This window comes from Ovis aries, chromosome 7 (genome assembly GCF_016772045.2).
Source record: "Ovis aries strain OAR_USU_Benz2616 breed Rambouillet chromosome 7, ARS-UI_Ramb_v3.0, whole genome shotgun sequence".
NCBI classification, from domain to species: Eukaryota; Metazoa; Chordata; class Mammalia; order Artiodactyla; family Bovidae; genus Ovis; species Ovis aries.
Window position 1 is genome coordinate 78,513,953 of NC_056060.1, and position 23,578 is coordinate 78,537,530.

Here is a 23,578-nt window from a genome sequence, read left to right on the forward strand (position 1 = left end):
TGGGGCCAGGTGACACTTCGCCATCAAGAAACAGAAGTTGTGGTAAGGTACCTGGAGGAGTCACATTCACGGAGACAGAAAGTAGAATGGTGGTTGCCAGAGGCTGCTCGGGGAGGAATGGGGAGTTTGAGTTTAATGGGTAGGAAGTTTCCGTTTGGGAAGATGAAAAACTTCTGGAGATGGATGGTAATGTCACAGAATCATTTACTTAAAACTGGTTTAAACAGTACATTTTCCATTCTATAGTTTTAATCATAATAAAATAAGAACAAAAGAAATATAAGTAGGGACTCAGCCGTGGTCACAGCACTGCTGAAAGAAGGCAGTCAAGTGACTCAATTCCCATCTCTAAAGAGGGCGTGTGTGGGGGTGGATGGGCGGGTATGCGGGTAGGTGGGAGGGTGTGTGTGAGGGTAGATGGGTGGGTGTGAGGGAGTGTGGGTGGCTGGGTGGGGGGGGGGGGGGGGGGTTGAGGGTGAGCATATGCACACACGTGTGCACAGGTACATGCATGTCATGGGCAATGTGACCCTGCAGGAGTGAAAAAAGGAGGTACAAACATCAGTTAAGGAGGTGAGCCTACTAGACCAAGCCAGTTAACTCTAGGGCTTCCCATGACTAGTTTGGAGATCATTCTGCAGAATGCAGACCAATGGAAGATTCTCAGTGGAAGTTGCTTGAATGCCAGAAAGCCTGCATAATATCCTTGGAGGGCTGGGTGGGAGGCCTTTTCTCCATGACCTGTTGAAAAATGAATATCAGATGTTCTATGAAAGACTAGGTTTTGGGAAGGTGAGAGAAATTGGGGCTGGAGTTCAGAGTCTGCCCCTGTGTGGCAAGTCATGATGCTTAATCGAAATTTAAATGCCTAAGTTCAAAAGAGTGTAAATATGAAAATACTCTCTGTAGACAGTACAGTGTCTCTTCACCATCTTTTATTCTTTCAATCAAGCCTAGCTACGGAAGCAAGTTGGCAATGCATTTTAAAGAAGTCACACTGCAGGGAAGTTTGCACAGACCCTAAAATACAAGTTCTCCTGTACTACCTGTTACAGGAGTCTTTTGGTTTGGGAGGCAGCCCAGTAGCAAGCACAATTGAGAATGAAATCTAAAGTCCTAAGAGCTAGACTTTTTGAGAAAACAGATTCTATAGCTTCTGAGGGGAGAGATCAAGTTAAATCAAATATTCCTGAGAAGACTGGCATATAAAGCCTTTATCAGCATCAGTACTGATATATTTCTATCAGATCCTTATTTTTTTGATCCACATACCATAAAATCTACCATTTTAAAGTGTATAATTCAGTAGTTTTGACTATATTCACGAGGTTTTATAACAATCCCCACTATTAAGTTCAGAATATTTTCATCACCCCAGAAAGAAATCCCATATTCATTAGCAGTCACTCTCCATTCTTCCCTCATCTAGCCCCTGGCAACCAGTAATCTACCATCTGCCTCTATGAATTTTCCTATTTTTTAATTTCATATAAATGGAATTATACCATATATGACCTTTTGTGTCTGGCTTCTTTCATTTAGCGTGTTTTCCAGGTTCATCCAAGTTGTAATGTGTATGAGAATTTCATTCCTTTTTATGCCTGGTGTTCCATTGTATAGATACACCACATTTTATTCATTCATCAGTTGATGTACATTTGAGCTGTGTCTATTTTTTGGCCAATATTAATAGTGCTGCTATGAACATTCATGTACAAATGTGGGTGGAGATGTATTTTCAGTTCTCTTGGGACCGTATCTAGCAGTGGAATTGCTGGGTCATATGGTAACTCTATGCTTAACTTTGAGAGGAACCGTCCATTTGTTTTCCAAAGCAGTGGTACCATTTTACATTCTCGCTAGTACTATATGAGAGTTCCAATCTCTCCACATTCTTATAACACTTGTTACTGTCTGTTTCTTATAACCATACTAATAAGTATGAAATGATATCCCATCGTGATTTTGATTTGCATTTTCCTAAAGACTATACATGTTGCATATTTTTCATATCTTTATTGGCCCTTTGTATGTTTTCTTTGGAGCAATGTCTATTCAAATCCTTTGCCGCTTTTTAAAATGTGGGACATTTGTCTTTTTATTGTTGCACTGTAAGAGTTCTTTGTGTATTTTGGATACAAATCATTTATCGTATAAGTGCTTTGCAAAAAATTTTCCCATTGCATTAGTTGTCTTTTCACTTGATAGTATCCTTCGACACGCAAACGTTTTTAATCTTGAGGAAGTCCAATTTATCATTCTCTTTTGTTGCTTGCGTTTTTGGTGTCACAGCTACAAAACCATTGCATAGTGCTGTGTTTTCAACTTCACTTTTTTTTTACTGAGAGTGTCCAGTGTGCTTTAAATTTCACCTAATGACTTTTAATTTCAGATATCATCCTATTTCATTGCTGGACATTCCATTTGGTTATACACACACACAAACACACACACATACATACTTCACTTCTTTCCTCATTCTATCCATGCTTTTCTTTAGATCTTTGAGCACACTTTACATAGTGCCTGTCTGCTCATTCTACCAACTCTGTCATTTCCAAGTCTGTTTCGATCGCCTGATTTTTCTCTTGGTTATGAATCCCATTTTCCTTCCATTTGGTGAGTCTAGTGATTTTTTTTTTTTAACTGGATGTTGGATTTTTTTAAAGTTACATTGCGGATTGTCTACTCTTGTTTTTTAACCTTCCTTTAAATAGTATTGGACTTTTATTTAGCAAGCAGTTAGGTTACTTATGGATAAGACTGGTTCTTAGGAGATTGTTTTAAGCTTTGTTAGAGTGAGTCTAAAGTTTTCATTTCCTAGGGATAGTTTAGTCCTGGGCTTCGCCGGTGGCTCAGCCATAAAGAATCTATTTGCAATGCAGGAGATGCAGATTCAATCCCTGGGTCAGGAAGATCCCCTGGAGGAGGGCATGGCAACCAGACTCCAGGATTCTTGCCTGGAGAATCCCATACACAGAGGAGGCTGGAGGCCACAGTCCATAGGGTTGCAAAGAGTCAGACATGTGAAGTGGCTTAGCACACACGCAGCACAGTTTACTTCTATGATTAGGCAGGGCCCTCATGGGGTGTCTACCAAATGCCCTAGGGGATCAAGCTGGTTAATATTTGAACATTTCTCAGTCCCATGTGCAGTCTGCGAATTATTCAGCTCCTGGTCATTCTTTGCCCAGCCTTATAGAGCTTCATTCTGTGTGTACATCTGCATATTAAGTAAGTACTCAAGAGGACCCTTATGCAGATTCCTGGAGCTTTTTCTACAGAATCCTGTTTTCTAGATCTCTGCCCCATAACTTCCATCCAAAGTTTCTCTTTGCTCTTCCTTTTCTTGTCTTTCAACTCAGCAAAACCATCATACTCTGCTCAGGATTCCTTCCCCTAGTGTATCATCCAGAAACACATCTCCAGTCACAGGGCTCACCTCCTTTATTTCCTTCATCTCAGGGATCACAGTCCTGTACTGCCTGTTGTTCAGAATCTGAAGCCATCCGTACATTTATGTTGTCTAGTTTTCTTAATTGTTGATGGTTGGAAAGTAAATCTAGACCCTGTTGCTCTATCACGGCTAGAAGTGGAAATCATAAGAACTGATTTTGATTAAAGAAATCATAGTGATTTCCACTTCTAGCCATGATAGAGCAACAGGGTCTAGAAAAGAGAGGATGACTTAGAGATGCTAGAGTTTTACTACTCCCTTTCTAAACCCTGGGACCCCCAGCCTAATCATCAGTGTCTAGATTTTGATGACTAGGCTGGGGGTCCCAGGGTTTAGAAAGGGAGTGGTAAAACTCTAACATCTCTAAGGCATGTAGGACCAGGTACTACAATAAAGAAGGAAGAAAAAAATGTGGAGGCTACGATGAACCAACCTTGTCTGTTTTCTTAGGTGGTGAGATAGATTTCATGTGCTCCTCCAGATCCAGCCTCCACCCTTCACCCTAGCTGGTACCCCAGATGATGAACCTGTCCATATGGCATCCATGGTGCTCCTGTGACCTCAGGTCTCTAGTCATACCCAGGCAAAGGGAGGTAACAGCAGGAAGTTGGAAGACGGGAGGATTATTTACCCTCCTAGTTCCTTCCCTGCCAATCACCGTGGATTAGTGTCTCCACCGAAGGTCACAAGTCGGGTCAAACAGCCTTCTCCTTACAGGTCCTCTCTCTGGGTTCTAGAAATTATTCCTTCTTCTTGACACTTCAGACTAAGAGATGGTAATAACTTCCTCCAAGTTATTAAATCTGAAGTACCACACCATTCTTTGTCAGTTCCTTAAGCCTTGTCCATACCTTGCTAAATAATCCCTTCACTACACTCCCTCTATTTTCCCCACCAGGCCCCTAACTGATACTACAGAGTGGTTGATGCCCCTAAATATGAACAATCTACAGTCCACTAATTGTGTGACCTTAGGCAGATCCCTTGACTGACTTCATCCATCCTCAGTTTGCCCTAATTCAAGAGACTACACCACAGCAGCAGCCCTGGGACAAACAGTGGCCCCTCTATGTCCCTTAGCTTTTTTTTCTGTCCCCTACTCCCACGCTGCAATTCCTGGCTTAACTGGTCTGCTTTACAGGGTCATTCAAGTCCCTCCCTCCAGATCTTAACAATGGATACAACCTGCTGAAGGCCAAGCTAGCTGGCCAAATGAAGAACACTTACATAGAGATGACCATCAAGCAGGGATCATAGTCAAGGTCAAGTTCATACAAGCCACTCAGTTTTTAGCCTGAACTAGTAGGGTTCAACAAATAGGAGCCTCTTTTCCCTCCTGACACATGCTTCCTGGAAAAACATTTATTTTTAGTTTTTAACTAGAAAGACATGAATAGCATAAATAAAGAAAAATGTTGAAAGTTCAAGATTTTAAATAATAAGGAAGGGAAAGTCATGAGTTTTAAGGGTTTGTATTATATAAAGGTAGTCTGTCCATAAAGCCAAAAAAAAAGGTCAATAAAGCAAATCAGACAGAGCTGGTACTACAGCCCCCCTCCACCTCACAGGCTGAAGCAGATTTAGAAATGGATGCCAAAGGTATGGTGGAAGGAATCCACAAGCAAGAGGAGTCAGAGTTGATGGCAGCCTGTCCTCAAAGACCTTCAGGACCTGTGAAGACCCTACATGTGAACACATGACTGCTCGGGCAGGCATCCACCAGCTTCCTGTCCTGTGAGAATGATGAAGTGGCCTTCTGCCGTCCTCTGAAAACCCACTAAACCCACTTGCCTTCCTGGGGAGGTTATTTCTGCATAGTGCACCTTTTGTGTCTATCCCTTGATCAAAGGAACACTTAAGGCCCCTTTAAGGTATCTAACATGACAAGTCTATTCACTCTCCAGGGTTGACATTTTCCTAGAGTTTCACTTGACCCTTGCCCAAATACAATGTGCCCTTTCTCAGCCCACCTTGGAACTCAGCGCCAAAGCCTCTGGGGCCACTGCTCCTGGATCAGTCCTTCTCTCTCTTGCTCACTTTTCCTCCTACAGCTCCTTCCAAGATTTTTCAGGTGAGGTTTACACTTCTTTGGGAATGAGGCCCCCTCATCCCTATTCTTACACACTCTTAAACATGACATTGCATCTCTTTTTAGAGAAACTGCCATTCTCTTCCTGTTCTTTTCAGACATTATCAGCAACCTAGACTTACCAGAGAATTCGCCCAGGCAGGTTGCTGGATTGGACCTACCCAGGAGCCCTGGGATTCCTGAGTGAGTTTGGAGGGCCCTGAAGTAGCAGGGTCCTGAGAATGGGACCCATTCCATACAGCCTCTGTCTGACGTCCCTTCTAACCTCCCCCATCACCTAGCTGTTGTATACTGACTCACAGTTCCCCTCTGGAAGGATAAGGGCCTTTCATGAAAGAAGCCTCACTCATCCCTGCCCACACTGCCCACACTCTTGGTCCAAGGCTTAGAGGGTGTAACCCTTTGACCTGCTAACCCTTGACTCTGATCCTAATGAACTGTTCCCAATGGGCCTTCCCTGGGAATACAGCTATACTTGACATTTTTTACTGAAGGGAGAGAAGAGACAATCCACTCAATGATTTGCTTATTGTTAGAGTAATTAATACTCCAAATCCCTGAGTAGGAGTGACTGGAAAGCTTAAGGCTCTTTAACTCTTCCTATTCTCAAACTAATCTGGAGTGTATTTTCCCCGCCTCCTCTAATCATGTTTCAGGCCCTCACCTGTCTTCCTCAGCCTCACTCACTTGGTCTGGGAAGGGATTTGGGGAGAGTAGACACAATGCCTTGCAGTTGACTAGTGGCAGCTCTAGAATTTCTGTAAAGGAGGACCTAGATGTGAAATATGGGTGATACAGAGTCCGGGGGGCTTTCTTCAGGATGCTTGTATAGTAAACACTATTTTTCACTTAGATTGCTTGCTTTTTTAGGACAGAGATTAGAGGGAGGAGAGAAGGCCCTCTCAAACCACCCCGGGCACCAACATTGTAGCTGACAGTCCCTGCCAAAACTGGCTTCATCCATAACTGGGTTCTCTCACGACTTTGTTTCTCCCCTTTTTTACCCACTCAATTCCTGGCAAATTCTATCTCACTGATCTTTGTCCTACTCACCCACCCACCCACCCAGGATGGCAGCTCCTTCCCAAAGGGGAATGAAGTCCCTTGCTAGAGAGAAGCCTTATTTTTTTTCATCCAGGCCTGTGGGGCCTATGGGACCTACTTTGGCTTCACATCCCAAGTAGTACCCAAGGTTGCTGTGGGTGTTTCTGCACTTCTCCAAGTTACCTTTCTCCTCATCCCCTCCCCAACCCTTCTCTGTACTTACAAGTTTCTTTTCTGTTTTCTCTCCCTTTTTCCTTTCCTTTTTTCCGCCTCTGCTCCCTGTTCTCTAGGCCTACCCAAGGAAGCCCCACGGCTACTGTGTCGCCATTAAAACTAAGGAAGGACCACAGAGTCCCATCTTAGAAGAGCTAATAGCTCTAGTTCACAGGTCCCCCCTCCCGCAGCCACCCTCTGTTTGCCTGAAGTACAAGTCATTCAGTCGTGTCTGACTCTTTGTGACCCCATGGACTGTGGCCCATTAGGCTCCTCTGTCCATAAGATTCTCCAGGCAAGAATACTGAAATGGGTAGCCATTCCCTTCGCCAGGGATCCTGCTGACCCAGGAACTAAACCCGGGTCTCCTGCATTGCAGGCAGATTCTTTACCTTCTGAGCCACTAGGGAAACCTCAGTTTTGCCTGGGGCAGAACTAAACTTACCTACTCCTCACTGGCCATCAGGATCTGGACTTTAAGGCTTCTCTGGGGTCCCTAGAGCATCCAGCCTCTGTGTGGGGCCGCAGCCTGGCTACAGCCCATCTACAAGAGAAAAAATGAGCTCCCAACATGGAAAGGACGGCCTTCCCTCCTGTTGCTATTGACAACAGAACAACAGAAGGCCAGGATCTAGGGGGCCAACAAGAATGAAACAGTGCTATTCACAACCAAGGCCCGGATAATCTCCTTCCATGGTGACCTAGGTTCTGCACAGTGACAATTAGTGTTACCAGACCCAGAGCTCGGAGGTGCAGGAGGCAGGTCCACAGCCACAGCCTCCCCCTTCTCCCCTGTCTCTTCTGCCTCTGGTTGGTTGGAAGGCAGTGGGGGGTCACATGGGCTTGGAGTACCGACATCAGCATCCAGCTCACTGATGACGGCACCTCTTCTGAGCTGAACTCTTAGGTCACAGCTTTATTTCTTTCCTAAAGAGGGAGCAGGACCAGAGCCAGGGCACGTGGAATGGCTCTGCAAGCATGCCTCTTACCTGGCCTGCACGCCATACGCTGATTACCCCTTTACTATCCAGGCTTCCAGAGTCTCATCCATCCTAGAATTTCTGGCTTTAGGCTGAAGGAACCTTAGCCATCATCTGGTCCTGACCCTCTCAGGAACAGAACAATCCCTGCTTGGGATTCAACCTCCCACAGGAGATGTATTTCCTAAACACTGGACTATCACAGGACAAGAAGCCGTTCTGATCCAGTCTACTTGGTGGAGAACAAATGGATTCAGTCAACACACAATACTTGGGGCCATGCTTAGCCAGGACTGGTGCAGAAGCATCTGACAAGTGCAGACATTGTCCCTCCCCTCCTGAAACTGACTAGTGGGGAAAACAGAAATGCATTGAGCAACTAAAGTGAAATGCTGTTCATCAAAAAGGAGTGTGCATAGGGGTGGTCAGAAAAGGCCTTTCCAAGGAAATGGCATTTAAACAGACAGGAGGAGAGTATTTTTCTCATTCACCTCTTCACCCCAGGCCTAGTATTGAACTGGCACATGGCAGACACTCAGTAAGTTTGCTGAATGAATGGATGAGGAAATGAACAAAGGTTTACATGTTTCCTCAGAGTCTGGTTCCTAGCAGGACTGGGGGCTGAGTCTATTAATGTATCCATTTGTAGAACAATCTAAGCAAACTTGAAGTGGTGAGTCTTCATGAGGTCTACTCATGTTATGGACCTGCTGCATGCTGTCCATTCCACTTTAGAGGTGAGTATGCTGGGGCAAAGCTGGGGAAGATGATACCCCTGAGATTCCACGGAAGTCTTCCGGACTCACCCCCTCCCCCGCAGATCACACCCTGGAGAACTCCATAAATGGGCTCATCAAAGCAGGGAAGGCCAGCCCCTCGACAGGTGATTGGATTTAGATCTGAAAGCAGAGATGGGTTACAACTCCCTGCACCCAGATGTCCTAACCACAGACCAAAGCTCAAGAGGAGGCGAGGGGAGACTAGCTCCACGGCCCTACCCTCTCTTTCTCAGAAGAGAGTGAAGGGTTCTTGGAAAGTCCCATAAAGCATCCAGATGAGCAAATCCGGGGCTGGTGGCTGTCAGATTTCCCAGCAGGATTATGGACAGACTGGCCAGCTGTTCCATCCTCCAGGTCTGTCTTAACTTCAAAGACTGGGTTCTCTGTCCCAGGAAAAGTGTGCCCTACTGGAAAATGCCCTGAAACTCTCAAAACATGCCTGCATTCAAGTGTTGCTCTTGGGCCTCCAAGAACCTGTCTCTAACACACAGCAAGAGGCATTCTCTTCCCTCGCCCTCTCCAGCAAACACCTCTCCAAGGAAAGAAACTGAACTGGTGACAATGTGTGCAGGCAGGGCCACCATGCACAGCTACACAGGCTGTTCACCACACAAAGCAGGGGCTGAAGTCCAGCCCTCCCTCTGCTTGCCAAGCTGTGCCCCCTGGCATAGCTACATCCACACAGGGGAAGGGGTGGCTTGTTCTAATTTCCAAATAGGTGCCATGTGGATGAGCAGTGACCCTGGGTGGAGAGCCCAAAGAATTGCATCTGAGAAAGGAAATAAGCCAATCCTAACCTTGTCATCACCTAAATAGTCTAACCAGGCGTTCCTCAGCTGATTAGATATGCAAATAGGGCAGCCTTCTTAGAAGGTAATAGAATATGATGGATAAACCAGTAGGTCCAGTAAGGTTTTACTTCTCTATGTCCTGAGTTCAGATGACAGAGAAAATGAACTATTGAGGTGTACTAAAGGAGGATTGAATGTCTTCTTTCTGTTAAACTACTTTAAGGAGAGTAAAGATTTACAGTAAGTATAACCGTTCTGTGTTGAAAACACCAGAGTTTTGGAATCTTTCCCAGACACGAGGCTCTAGCTTCACGTACCTAGAGCCTGTTGGTCAGGAAGTAGGCCCCTGAAAGATGAGGTAAAGCCGGCATTTTCTCAGGAAAACGACCCTCCCTGTGGAAGGCCAGGCTTCTCACCAGAGAACGCACTCCATACTGAGAACGATTCTCTGACAGGACCGTCTGAAAGGTGGCCTAACTCGATGCACCGCTTGGGAAAGGCACTGTGACCCCAGCAAACACTTGATGGACCCTGAGGACAGGGCGGTGATGTCCCTCGCGCGCCGCTCTACACTGCAGGCACGTTTGGCCAAGGGTAACCTATACTGCTGGGCAGGCGCTGCTGCCCCCTCTCAGAAATGCCTTCCAACATGGTCTCCTTTGGTAGCTGTCTATCTGCCCCATCTTCCTGGAGGTTGAAAAACAAACTATGGGCTGGGGACACTGAGAGGAAAGATAAGGAAGGAGCAGGGGCTGCAAGTCACAGCTCACCTAGTGCTCCTGACGTGTCCACAGGCTGGAGCCTGAAATGCGATCAAGGGATGGAACCAAAATGCTTCCCGAGGCTCTGGGGACCCCCCAACCTCAATTCCCTCCCCTGCCAGCTCCAAATACTCTATGGCACCTGGGCCAGGCAATTCCCTGCGATTGACCCTGGGGGGATTAGTTGGGGCAAGTCTATCCCTGGCTTCAGAAAGAGGAGCCAAGGCTCCCAGGGCCACGTGAAACTCATAGTATGCTGGGGCAGTTCTGGGTGGTGGGACACATGTGAGCATCTCGGCCAGGAAAATCAAGTCAGTGTCGTGTGGGTCCTGCTTGATCTCCCAAGAAGCAGACGACTGGAACATCCAGGACCCTGGGCAATTTCATTCCCAGGTGAGTCTCCCTCCTCTAGCCCCATTATCCCTGTTGATTTTTCTAAGTAAAAACCACTCCTGCTACGTCAGTCAGGACCTTGCAGATAACTGCACATCCACAGCCTACCCATGCCTTGAGGGAAGTGCATACAACAGGGGCCAACAATTCCTGAGCACCCAACAGGCACCAGCCATAGAGCAGAATGCTTACTTTGCTAGCAGGATCTCACAGAATCCCCAGGCAACCCACAGATGAAGAATATCACTATTCTTTTACTGATGAGGAACTCGAGGTTCAGAGAAGTTAGGCAACTCGCACAAGATCACACAGCAAATAAGAGATAAAGTTGGGGCTCGAACTCAGATTGTGAAGCACCAGAACTTCCAGGTCTCGTTAGAAGACTGAGGTATAGTGAGGAGGCACCCTGAGCAAGCACCAAGTGCTGCAGAAGCAGCCCTGCATCTCCACCATGGACCCTGGCATCCATACAAGTCCATAGGTGAGCCTGGGGAGTCCTGCGGGCTCACATCTTTGTGGGGCTTGCTTCCATCCAGGCAGTTGTAACCTCCTTGGCAGCCATGATAAAAGACATCAGCAATCACATGTGAAAGAGCAAAAGCCAAGCCACAAAGCACATTGTGTTGCTGTTCCAACTGTTATTCTCCAAGTTTATCCAGGGGAATGGCTTGACAAATCTGCCAGTGTTAGGAAGGGTAGGAATTAAATAAGATCCTACTTCACGATGTCCACCAGGGCATGGAAGAGACAAATGCACGTGGAGCAATTAGCAGGAATACAAGGTTTTTGTGCTGCGTGCCAAGGTGGCATTGGGAGCACACAGGGGAACGGTAAAGACTTATATTAGAGCCCCTCGAAGTGAAGGGCTCCTTCACTACCGCAAGCGACTCCTCTCTGTCTTCCCTCTCCATCCAGCATTTTGTTGTTGTTCAGTTTCCAAGTCGTGTCTGACTCTTTTGGACCCCATGGACTACAGCACACCAGGCTTCCCTGTCCTCCACTGTCTCCTGGAGTTGGCTCAAGTTCAAGTGCAATGAATCGGTGATGCTAGCTAACCATCTAACCCTCTGCCGCCCTCTTCTCCTTTTGCCTTCCGTCTCTCCCAGCATCAAGGTCTTTTTTTATGAGTCGGCTCTTTGCATCACATGGCCACAGTATTGGAGCTTCAGCTTCAGCATCAGTCCTTCCAAGGAATATTCAGGGTTGATTTCCTTTAGGATTTCCTTTAGGATTGATCTCCTTGCTGTCCAAAGGACTCTCAAGAGTCTTCTCTAGTATCACAATTCGAAAGCATCAATTTCTCAGTGCTCAGCCTTTTTTATGGTCTAATTCTCACATCCATACATGACTACTGGAAAAACCATACCTTTGACTATATAGACCTTTGTTGGCAAAGTGATGTCTTGACTCTTTAATACACTGTCTAGGTTTACCGTAGCTTTTCTTCCAAGAAGCAAGCATCCTCTCATTCCCTGGCTGCTTTCGCCATCCGCAGTGATTCAGCGCCCAAGAAAAGAAAATCTGTCACTTCTACTTTTTCCCTTTCTATCTGCCATGAAGTGATGAGACTAGATGTCATGATCTTAGTTTTTTAAACGTTGAGTTTTAAACCAGCTTTTTCACTCTCCAGCATTTTATCCCCATTCAATTACCAATTGCTACAGAACAGACTACCCTCAAACTCAGCAACTTAAAATAATTTATTACTATCCCTTACATCCCTGCTGATTGAGCTCAGCTGGCTGGCTCTCACTCAGAATCTCTTGCAGTTAGAGTCAAATGGCGGCCCCTGTTAGAGTCATCTGAAGGCTCTACTGAGCTAGACAGCCACGTGATCCTCACTCACAAGCTGGCAGTGACATGAATGCTGGTGGAGAGTTCAGCTAGGGTTCTTGACAAGAGAACCTCTACCTCTGGCCTTTCCGTGTAGCCTGGACTTCTTACAGGATGGTGACTGGTTTCTAGAGGTAGCGTGTCAGGACTGAAGGTTCTAAGAGACGCAGACAGAGATCACAAGGTTCTCATGACCAAGTCTTAACAGTTCCAGGATGTCACTCCCACCATATTCTAATGGTCAAGCAAGTCTCTATGGTCCGCCTAGATTCAAGAGGTGAGAAGCAGCATACCAACCCTAGCCCGAAAATGGTTGAGGGCTGCCATTTTGGAAACCGTCTACCACAATGTCCTGCAGATAAAGATAAAATTCTTTTATTGAGCTGGGAGAGGGAGAGGAAATGAGCTCTGGGCTAAGGAAGTCGAGAGGAAAGAGACTTTGTCCCTGTGTCCAGAGAAGATACTTGGCCAAGTCCCTCCCCACACTGTTCTCTTACCTCACATCCCAAGGTACATTCTTAGATTGTCCTAGACTCAGAACGTGAGGGAGAGTGGAAAAAAACCACTGACATCATCCTAACTAAGCAGCCTTCATCTGAGAATGAGTCTGCTACGTGACTGTTGCCACAAAACTGTTTTATCTGCCCTTGCTGCAGCGTGGCCTTTAAGGGACACAATCTGGTGCCAGTGACATCCCAGCAGTGGTTGCCCTGGAGACCCAGGGGTCAAGGATGATGAGGGAGTGTGTTGCCAAGATGACCTCACATAGAAATCTCTTTGCTTTCTTGTGACCACCTGGTAACTGAGCTACAAAGGAAAGAGAAAAAGCCATAAATTCCTCAGATGCATGTTCACAGGCAGAGCAGAGAGCTAAAGCAGAGTCCCGGCACAGAAGTTATGAGATACCACACTGATGCCTTCCATTCCCCCTGACTTACTCTGATGGAGCCTCCATCTAACCTGCGTTATTCTGAAGGCTCTGGGATCACCTGGTGCCTTTCCCATTCATCTGGATAATTCAAGCATAATAACTCACAGTTCTAAGTCTGCAGTTAGCTTCTCCCAGCCTCTGCCTGACACTCCCCCATTACGGGGGTGGGGGGAAGGGAGGAAATCATTGCCAGTATACAGCAGGATGGGGTATTTTGTGCACCCAATCCCCACTAAGTCATTCCTAGTCTATCTTAGCTGGGAGACTTCTTCAATAATCTTCCTCTCAAGCAACAAAATATTTAATAATTAATATCTTTCTTCCTCTTCTATCTCAGAAACTCCAGCGCATTGATTGCATGAATTATATTTCTTGGTTCGTGACCCAATCTTATCTTTGTACCATGCACACTCCACTTCTACTTAGTTATTTTAAAAATATATTTATATATATAAACATCGGCCAGCCCACAACCCGAAACAAAAGCCAGGGCCTTGACAATAACCAACATATCTTTCAAATCCCAAGTGGCAGTAAACAGGAAAATAAAACAGCCAGTCACCCAGCATACACAAAACAGAAGAACTAGGCCTTTAAAAAGGTTTCGCTAGCGCCTGAAGAAGGCGTCTTTTCGAAATGCCTCGATTTTTACATGGCCCAAGCGTCCCATTAAATCCCGGTCATTTAAAATCTGGGTTCCCAACTGGTATATCATTTTATTTTAATGATCTGTGCTTCCTATAGAAACACGGAAAACGACTATTTCTTTTTTCAATTAAACGTGTAACGGCCAGCAGATGAAAGCCAGCTTCTCTCTCCGCCGACCCCGGGGAGCGGCCCGGGAAGGGGTTAATGAAGGCTCCGCGGACCGGGATGGAAAACTCTGGGTAACCCGAGCGCGGCCGGTCCGCTGGGCGCATGCGCTGGGGCAGCACTTTGCGCGCCCGCCTGCAGCTCCCCGCTCCAGGCTGCTTGGTACACAAAGACCTGCTTTGTTCCCTCGGCTCTGTTTTAAATATCTGACGGTTATTCCCCCCATCCCTGCGCCAAATCCCCGGCCTGGCTGCAGGCGCGGCACAAGGGCGCATTGTGGGGCCGAGCGAGGGGAGAAGGGGGCTGGGGGCGGCCGCCCCGATGGGGACGCTCGTGTTTCGCCAAGTTGACTCAGCCTTTTGGGTCACCTGGGTTGTGTCGTGGGGGGTGGGTGAAGAGGAAGAGGCGAGGGGCGGGGGTGGTGGTGGGGTGGTAGTGTCTCATCGTCTTTTTTTTTCAAGTCCCAGACGTAAAGATCGGAACCTGGGGACCCTGGGAATGAGCAGAATCCAAAGTTTCCAACGCAGGCCCCGGGAGGAGGTGCTGAGGTTTCAGCCGAACCACTGGGGTGGCTGGCCGGCCCTGCCCCAGCCCCGGGGCTGCCAGGAAGGCCACGAATCCGCGAAGCCAGACGCTGGGTTTCTTATCTCTCCATCGCTGTATATTTAGAAAGTGCCGATCACTCAGACACTTTGAAAAGCGTGGCATTCCAGCGCAAACCAACCCGAACGAGGGGAGGGGGAGGGAGGTGGGGGGCGGTGATGCCTTCTTCCTCCAAGCTGGGGGCCCAGAGGCGCTCCAGAATAGGCACTACCCTGGTCTTTCTGCACCCCAGCTTTCAGGCCCTCGAGGTGCCCCGCTCAGTTTTAGGAATAGACCCCTCGGGGAAATCGTACCCGCCCCGGCGAGGCTTCTCCCTCCCACGGGCAGGTAGTGAAGACTGGGATGGGGTTCAAACAAAAGTAGGCTTTCAGCTCGCTGGCTAGCTGGCCCTGCCCCACCCCCGCCCCTCCCTTGTCTTGCTGGCGCTCCCTGCAGACTCCCAGGTAGTTTTTCTTCCCAGCTCAGGTATTTGTTTACCTGCTGAGAAGGAGGAGTTCTTGTGTTCTGGGAGGTTTGCAAAACGCCAGTCAAAAACCCACTTCTCTTTCCCATTTTCTTCTTTTAATGACAGGGAAAACATTGCCTTTCAGACCAAGTCTTGGAAACTTAAAGCAAAACACAAAATGTGGGCCTTAGCAATTCTGAAAAGTGAGCTTGGTCTTAAGTTTGTGACCAAAGCCCCCAAGACCCCTCAGAGTCTGGGAAGGAAATTGTGACCCTTCCACAGGGCAGGTGAAGGAGGAGGAACTGGCTCAGAGGATTTGATTCAGAAGCAAAGGGTGCTGTGATCTCGATGTGGCTGTTCTAGGCCTGACTGGGAGCCCCCAAAACCCCTTTCATGGTTTGTTACGAATTTCAGGGTGGGTCTCACAATGCCTTGGTCACATTCCTCAGATGTGAAGACCAGAAATATTTCCTGAGATTTATTTTTTTAGAATCATGCTTTATAATTTTCACATTTCACATGTTATCTCAGTTCACCAATACTCTTGAGTGTTAGAGCTCATGCAAACCAACCCTCTAACTTTGCGATTGAGAGAAGTCGTCCAGAGCCATTCAGAAAGACAAGGCAGAGGCCTGGAGGTCAAGTCTCCTACAGGCACCGCTGGTTTCTTTCCCCTCTGAGGTGCCAGATAGTCGTGGGCTAAAAGACCAGGGTTTCACCTACCACTTCCTCCAAAAGTCCTTTCCAAATGAAGTATTCTAATTCAAGGATAAGAAGCTTTGAGAAAAGATTCTTGAGTGTCAGGCAGCTCTGATGAGTGTCTAGGACTCACTCTTCAGTGTATCCCCTAGAACTGCTGCTGAGTTTGCAAGGACCACACTAGGTTCAAGCCTAGAGATGTAAGTCACACTATGCTGCCAGGGTTGCTAAGTGGCAGAGAAACCCTGGGTGTCTGTTTCCAGGCACTCTTCGGTCTGCTGAGGAATGTCTTCAAGCAACATGGAGTGTCCTTCCATCACTCTGTTTGCCAGTAAGCCCCATATCTCTGGAGGTGATAGCAGGCCCCTGCCACCAGCAGTCCAGCCTGCCATGAGTTGTATGGAAAAGTGATACCTAGAACTTGACTCCTGGTGATGAGTGTATAGAATCACTCCAGCTGTAAAATAGGATAGGGGTCCCTACAGTCCCCTTCCGCTCATGTACCTGCAGCCTCAGAGATGTCAGAATGTTTGCTGGAGCATATCTGTGATGTCATACAAACCGCTTGGAGAAAAACCATCACCAACCTCACTGCATGGCAGTGCCTGCCCTTTGGGGCAGAAGGTGGCAGGATTTATATCCCCACTGAGCTTCAGAGGGTGGGGTCATTCCTGATGACCCTTAGTTTGTATTTCTGACTTTGGTACCGCCCTCTTTTTCTGTACATTCAACACTGGCCCATACCACCTCTAGCCCTCACCTCACCCCCTCCTCCTTGAGCCAAATGTTGGTTTCAAGCTTTCCCAGGTTGGCGGATGAACTAACATTTCAAGCCATCCCATGGAAACACAGCCTGGCAGCCAACAGTTCAATTTCAGCAGTGTCACCTTTTGACCATTCAGCAATGTTTGTGCACATATTTAAATATTTTATTGCATTTCAACCTTATTATTTTATAATAATGAGTGGAAAATGGAAAAATGAAGTGCTGATGCTAGTGATAAGAAGTGCAGGTCTCATAAACCTAATATAATTGAGACAAAGATGGAAATCATTAGGCATGCCGAACATGAGGAATATTTAGCTTCAATCAACTGCACACTGGATGTGAGCCAGTCAACTGTGTGTTCAATCGTGAAGGAAAAGAATAAAAGATTATATATGAAATTCTGAACATACAAGGTCAAAGATTCTATCTAAAGGTGGTGTGTTTGAGGATTTACCATATTTCTTCAATTCTAAACCTACACTGATTTCATAACAGATTTTCTGAGCTGGGGTGAGGGAGATGCCGTGAGACTGGAAATCCAGAAAATAGAGTGATAATATTTTCTAACTTCCTGGGAACAGAACCTTCCTTTAGAATGTGCAGGCCAGCTACTTGCCTCTTGCATGTGAGACCAGTGGATCCTCAGAAAAGCGTTAGGTATGAAAGGAGATGGTGACCTATGGAGACGAGCACCATGGGGGTCACCCCAGCACCAAAGTCAGGAACAGGCCTTGAGTGGATGTGCCAGAGGGGACTCAGCAGAAGCCCTTATGCCAGGAGGCTTTCTCAGCCCACTTGTGCCTGGCTGTCAGAAAATCAGGAGGGTCCAAGGCAAAGACTGCGGGGCGGGCCTCTTCTTTGGGCACAGGCTCCCATCACAGTCCTGTCCCAGCTGTCTCTGGGGTGAGGGCGGGGGCACGTTCCCCTCTCCACGGTTGCACAGACGTGCCCTCTGCCTGGATTAGCTGTCCTTCCTCTTGGGCTGCCTGGCTGACTCCCGGCTCTTCCTTGCAGACTCAGCTCACGCTCCTGCCCACTCACTGCGTGCTCGCTGCCCACTCTCTGTCCTTGCTCTTTCCGCACTGTGTCACCATCACTGGCTTGCCTGGGAGACCTCTGAGGGCAAGGAGAGCCCTCAACCTCAGCATCCAGGCTCAGCGGCCCTCAGGAAGTGTCTGCTAAGTGACCAAGGGACTGAAGGACCGGTAGACCCTTGGGAAGACCTCTTTGGCATGAGACTGTTGATGGGTGCTTGCAAGGGCAACCTAGTGCTGTCGTTTCAACTCCCTGAAAGTGAAAGTGTTAGTCGCTCAGTTGTGTCTGACTCTTTGTAACCCCATGGACTCCTCTGTCCCTGGGATTCTCCAGGCAAGAGTACTGGAGTGGGTTGCCATTCTTTTCTCCAGGGGATCTTCCTGACTCAGGGATTGAACTCAGGTCTCTTGCATTGCAGGCAGATTCTTTACTGTCTGAGCCACTAGGAAAGCCCCTTGAACGCCTTAGACTCTTTAAAAAAAAAAAAAAAAAAACCTGTTTTCTCCTCCAGACGCAGACATATTTGTCTGTACATTTCTCCCCCTTTGCCACAAGTTTCCCTCATCATTGGGCCTCCTTGCTCACACTAGCGTCTTCAGTCTTAGCCCAGCACTGCTGCCCCTCACCTCCCCCACCACACCATGGTTCTTTACAAACACTTTTATTTAAGTAAATCCACTGACTTTTCCTCCAACGATAGACCTCTTGCTGAATTCTTACCACTTTCCTCAGGCAAAAACAACCCAGAAATGCTGTCTGATCCAAAGCATTTCCCAGGGAGGGCAGCCAAGTGAGTGCAAGAACCTCTCGGCCGTCTGGGACTGTGATGTGATGTCTGAACAGCCTCTTTAGACACACTCCAGCCTTTTCCAGCGATGCCATGCAGACGAGGTTGCTCCATGTCAGACCCTTGCAGTTGTCGGGGGTCCTGGGGGTAGGTGGGAGAGCACCCAGCCAAAGAACTCAGCTGACTGGGCCTCAGTTAGGGTCACTGGGCCAGTCGTACATGAAAAGGGGGTCAGAACTCTGGTTTGCAGCCCTCCATCCACTGACTCTTTCTTGGCCTAACATACCCTGCCCTGCTGCCCTTGGCTGTCACAGTGGGAAGCAATGCCTGAAAAGCCTGAGTGGGGGCAGCTCAGAGAAGCCCATCACTACTCCACCTCCCACCCCTCCCAGCATGGTGCCCAGGAGCCACCTTGACCAGCTGGGTAAGATGCATTCAGCACCGGTCAGTCCCCCTTACTCTCCCAGTCCTCTGGAGAGCCAGCTCTCTGGGGTGGAGCCCAGAGTCCACTTGATAGAAAGCTGATTCTTTTCCTGTGGGGCAAACAGCTCTGATCAGGACACGTCAGCCAGGGGGCGACTTGGCAGAGCTACAATGCCAAGGCCCGATGCATCCTTTCTCTGTGATTTCCCAAATCCAGGCAAGAAAGCATGCCACCCCACCCCCAGCTCCTGGCTCCCCCCACCGGCATTTGCATCCCCCCCAATGCTATATAAAAGGAGCCAGTCGCCGGCCCCAGCCAGGACAAGGCTGTGATTCAGCCAGGCTCCTGTGACATCCCAGCCGTGAGAGTGCAGCTGGGGCAGTTTATGAACAGCGCGGGTCCCAGGGGGAAGTCGGCCCTGTCCTCTAGCCCACAAACGTCTATTGTTCACTTTCTTGTTTTTCTCCAAATGTTGAGATGTGCTCAGAGCACAGAAAAGCCCCAGACCAAGGCCATCAGCCAGGGCCAGCTTGAGGCTGGAACTCTGGGGGCCTCCTCGCCCCTCCTCTGACAGTTGTTTCCACCCCTCCCTTAGATGTGACCGGGCTGGGGCTGGAGGCTGAGACGGTGGCGTCTTCTCAGCGGAGACTCTTTGGACCACAGAGGGTTTGGGCTGTTCCACTGAGCAAGGTGTGAGGCCACGGCACAGGCTCACTTGGTTGGCAGCTAGGCGCTACTGCCCATGTTACCCGGAGTGGGCCACAACGTTGGCGAGGAAAAGTGTCTTCCAGTTGCTTGTGGCTGACCGCAGCAGTGTGACAAGAACACTCATGTGCTGGGTCCTGCCTGCCTCACACATTTGGGCTCCAAGGGTCAGCCCCAGCTCCAGCTCATACTAGCTGTGCAATCTTGAGCAAGTGGCTTAGCCTCTGTGAACCTCAGTTGCCTCCTTGGCAAAATGACACATCCCTCTTAGAGCTTTTTTTTTGGCTTTAACGTGACAATCCAGGGAGACACCTGACACAGCCCTCTGTAAATACTCATTTTTCTTTGCATAATTCTTCTTCTTGTCTGTGACTACTCTCACACCATCCTGAAACCGCCCCCTCTCTGCTTTGAGGGCCCGCTTTTGTACCTAAACTGAATGCCTTTGACAGTCTCCAGTTGGGGGTCAGAGAACAGCTGTGCAGGCCGGCAGTGCCAGAGGAATGAAGGATGAGGTGACTTGTGACGTAGGGGAGGAGAGAACGTGCTCAAAAGCCCGTAGCCTCCGCCTCCCCCGCCCCGCAGCCCCAGATCCCTTTCTCATATTACCTGCCCTCCCCCATCACCGATGGTTCTCAGCCCTGCCATGCCACGTGGCCAGTTCCAGCAAGCCCACCAAAACCCCATCCCTGCCAGGAAAGCCCCCCTTGTGCCACCTGGGCAGCTAACAATAGCCAGTGTGGGGACGGGGAGGTGCACAGAGGTGGAGTCTCTGGAAATTTTGCCTAATCGAGAGGGTGTGAGGATTCAGATCCCCAGTGCCAACCATGCATAAGCCTGGGGTGTCAAGTGTGGTCTAGAGATTGGGGGTTCATTTACAACAGCCCAAAGGACTCGATGGACATGAATTTGAATAAGCTCCGGGAGTTGGTGATGGACAGGGAAGGCTGGCGTGCTGCAGTCCATGGGCTCTCAAAGAGTCGGACACGACTAAGTGACTGAACTGAAGGGCTTTGTTGTGAAGGGGGGGTGGACAAGTGTAGGGGGGAGAGGAGCCCAGGGAAGGCAAGAGAAAGTTCTGAGTGCTAGTCCTCCCTGCCTGGGATCAGTCAGTTCCCATCCCTACTGGGGGCTTTGGGGCTTTTGCCTCCTCAAAGCAGAAAAGAGATGATCCCCTTTTGGATTCATTAATCCTTTTGAGAATAAGGCCCTGGGAGTCTCCTGACAGGGCCATATGGTTTCCTTATCTTCCTTATCGCCCAGCACTCACCTTCCATTTGGAATGTTTATCCCGAGATAAAGATCAGATTCCGCTTAGGATGATTGAATGGGGGCCTCCTCTGGGTATTTCCCCCACAATTTCAAATGAATGGACCATCCAACCCAATAATAAATGAGCCAGACCAGGCTCTGATCATGGATAGGACACTCTCACAGTCTCCCAGGCCCCCTCCAGAGATCCCCCAAATCCTCTTCCCTCTCTCCCACCTGAGCAGCACCACTTTTACCTGCTTTGGATAGTGGAGTTCCCACTGGACAAAGTGTAACTGCCTTAAATGATGCTTTAAAACAAGCATTTTTAAAAATTTAACTTGTGAGGCATTTCACATTCACTTTCGGATATCTAGTCTTCAAAATCTAGTGTGTGCTTGATGTTTAAATCATGCGTCGATTCAGACTCACCACACTCGGAGTGTTCTGCCGGCCCAGTGGCTAGTGGCTCTGTGTTAGATGGGGAGGGTCTAGACAGCCCACACTCAGACGGCTGGGACCAGGAAAGACTGTCGTGGGCAGCGTGGCCATCGCCCTTGATCGGGCTGCCGTCGAAAGGCTCTGGGGGAACATGAACAGTCCACGAGTTTATTCCCAGTCAAAACAAAGGTCCAGACTCCATCTTCCTGCCCCCTAGCCTTCTCCCCCAGGAAGGAAAACACACACACCGCAATGTTTTTTTAAATGGTAGCCATTTGTATTGCTGTTTATGTAATGTTAGTCATTTCAGGTGCTAATAAACTTGTTCTCTGTAGCCTCTATCACTAAGGTACTTTTCCTTCGGGCTCTTTCAAGGTGAAGATGGTGTTGGTTGACATCAAGCATCCATTCAGTGGGTTCCACTGTCAGAAGAGCAGGGAGCCCTGGCTCCGCCTGAGTAGTCGGCCAGCGCCAGTACATGCACCCTAATTCTAGGAAGGAGGAGACATGATTCAGACACAGACAGGACACTTGGACAAAGCTGTTACTACGTATTCAGACGCCACACTGTGTTCTGAACAGGGAACCAGAAGAGGCCCATGTCTGTGTTTCGTGATTTCCCTCTAGGGTGAGTCTCTAATAGCTGATCATGCGTAGTTCTCCTGCTGCGGCTGAGCTGTGCCCAGTGCCTCCCCTGCTCTTAAGACTGAGATACACACCAAGCAAAGAGAAGGATGGGAGGGAAGACCTCTGGCAAAGCAGAGGGATGTTAAAGATGCCAGCCATACACCTCACATGGAGAAAAAAAAGGTGGGGGAAATGTTCCAGGCCTCCTGGGAGGCCTTCCTGATCACTCTGTAGAAGAGTTGGTCTCCGGCCCCCTCTCTCTGTTTCATGTTTTGAAGTGTTTATTTATTTGGCTACTCTGGGTCTTATTTGCATCACACTCAATCTTTCATTGCATGTTTCATTGTTGCATACAAACTCTCTAGTTGTGGCACTTGGGCTTAGTTGGTCCACGACATGTGGGATCTTAGTTCCCTGACCAGGAAGCGAACCCAGGTCCCCTGCATTGCAAGGCGAATTCTTAACCACTGGATCACCATGGAAGTCCCCTTTGCTTCTTTTTTCTTCATAGTCCCTGTAAGTCTCGACATGCTCTTACATTTTTCTTTGTTGACTGCCTGTCCTCAGTTTGGTTCTTGCTGCACCCCAGGGCCTAGGAGGGTGTCTGTCACTGTTAGTAAACATTTGCTGACTGAATAAATAGTGCTGAGAGGTTGTGCAGGCCCCGAAGAGCTGTGGTCCCCGGAATCGCAAGAGGAGGAGAACAAGTGCTTCAGAAAGGCAGTGAGGGCGGGACAGGGTGGGGAGGGGTGTGAAGACACAGAAAGAGATGGTGGTCTGTGTGTGCGATTCCCCTAGTAATTGGAGACAGAGAAGAATTTGAGAAAGTGGAGGAATGTGATTGCAGCACAAAAGCAGTGAGATTATTTTGTCAGCAACATTTGGATCCCATTGGTGATGAGAGACATGTGGGCCCGGCAAGGAGACAATTGTGGTAGTCAAGACAGGATGTGAATAAGACATAAAGAAGTGTTTCATCAGTGGGGATGGAAAAGAACCAGGGCTGCGGTAGCCAAGTCAAGGAGTAGGAAGGGTCAGCCTCAGCATTCCGTGGGCTACGTCTCATCCACCCGCAGTGTGCTACACACGTGCACAAGGGCAGACACGCGTGCAAACCTGCACACACACCCACATGCACGTCAGGACCCACTAGGTTGCCAGCAAGAACGGTGCAATCAAAAGTCCCCATCACATGTTCTAGCACAACTGCAGACTCCACTTTCCACCTCGATCTCTGGTCTTTGTCTTCTTTTGGCTTCTTCCCATTTCCATGAAGACAGCCTGGTGAGGACAGAGAACAAGGACCCAGAAACTCCGGAGGAGGAGGCAGTATCTTGTCCGTTCACCAGATTTGCGTCTGCCTAGTTTGAGAGGGAAGAGGCATGGAAGAAGGCCGCATAGACCCCTGCGCTACAGTGAGGAGAGGAAAGCCGCAGGGAAGGAAAGCCTGGAAGAAGAGAGAAATCTTTGAATTGATCGCTGCTGTACTAACGCATGGTCACACATGTGTGGGCCACGTGAAGGGCTTGTCATTGAGACTGGGGACCCGGAGGAGGCGAACAAGCTTGTTCGGAGTGGGTGGGGACAAGCTCGGGGATCCAGCTGAAACAGGATTTTATTTTTAAAGAGGCTTAGATTGATGTCTCTGCTAGCCTAAATATAACTGAGCAGCCAACTTCTTCCCAGCTCAGCCAGGCCTCCGAGCAAG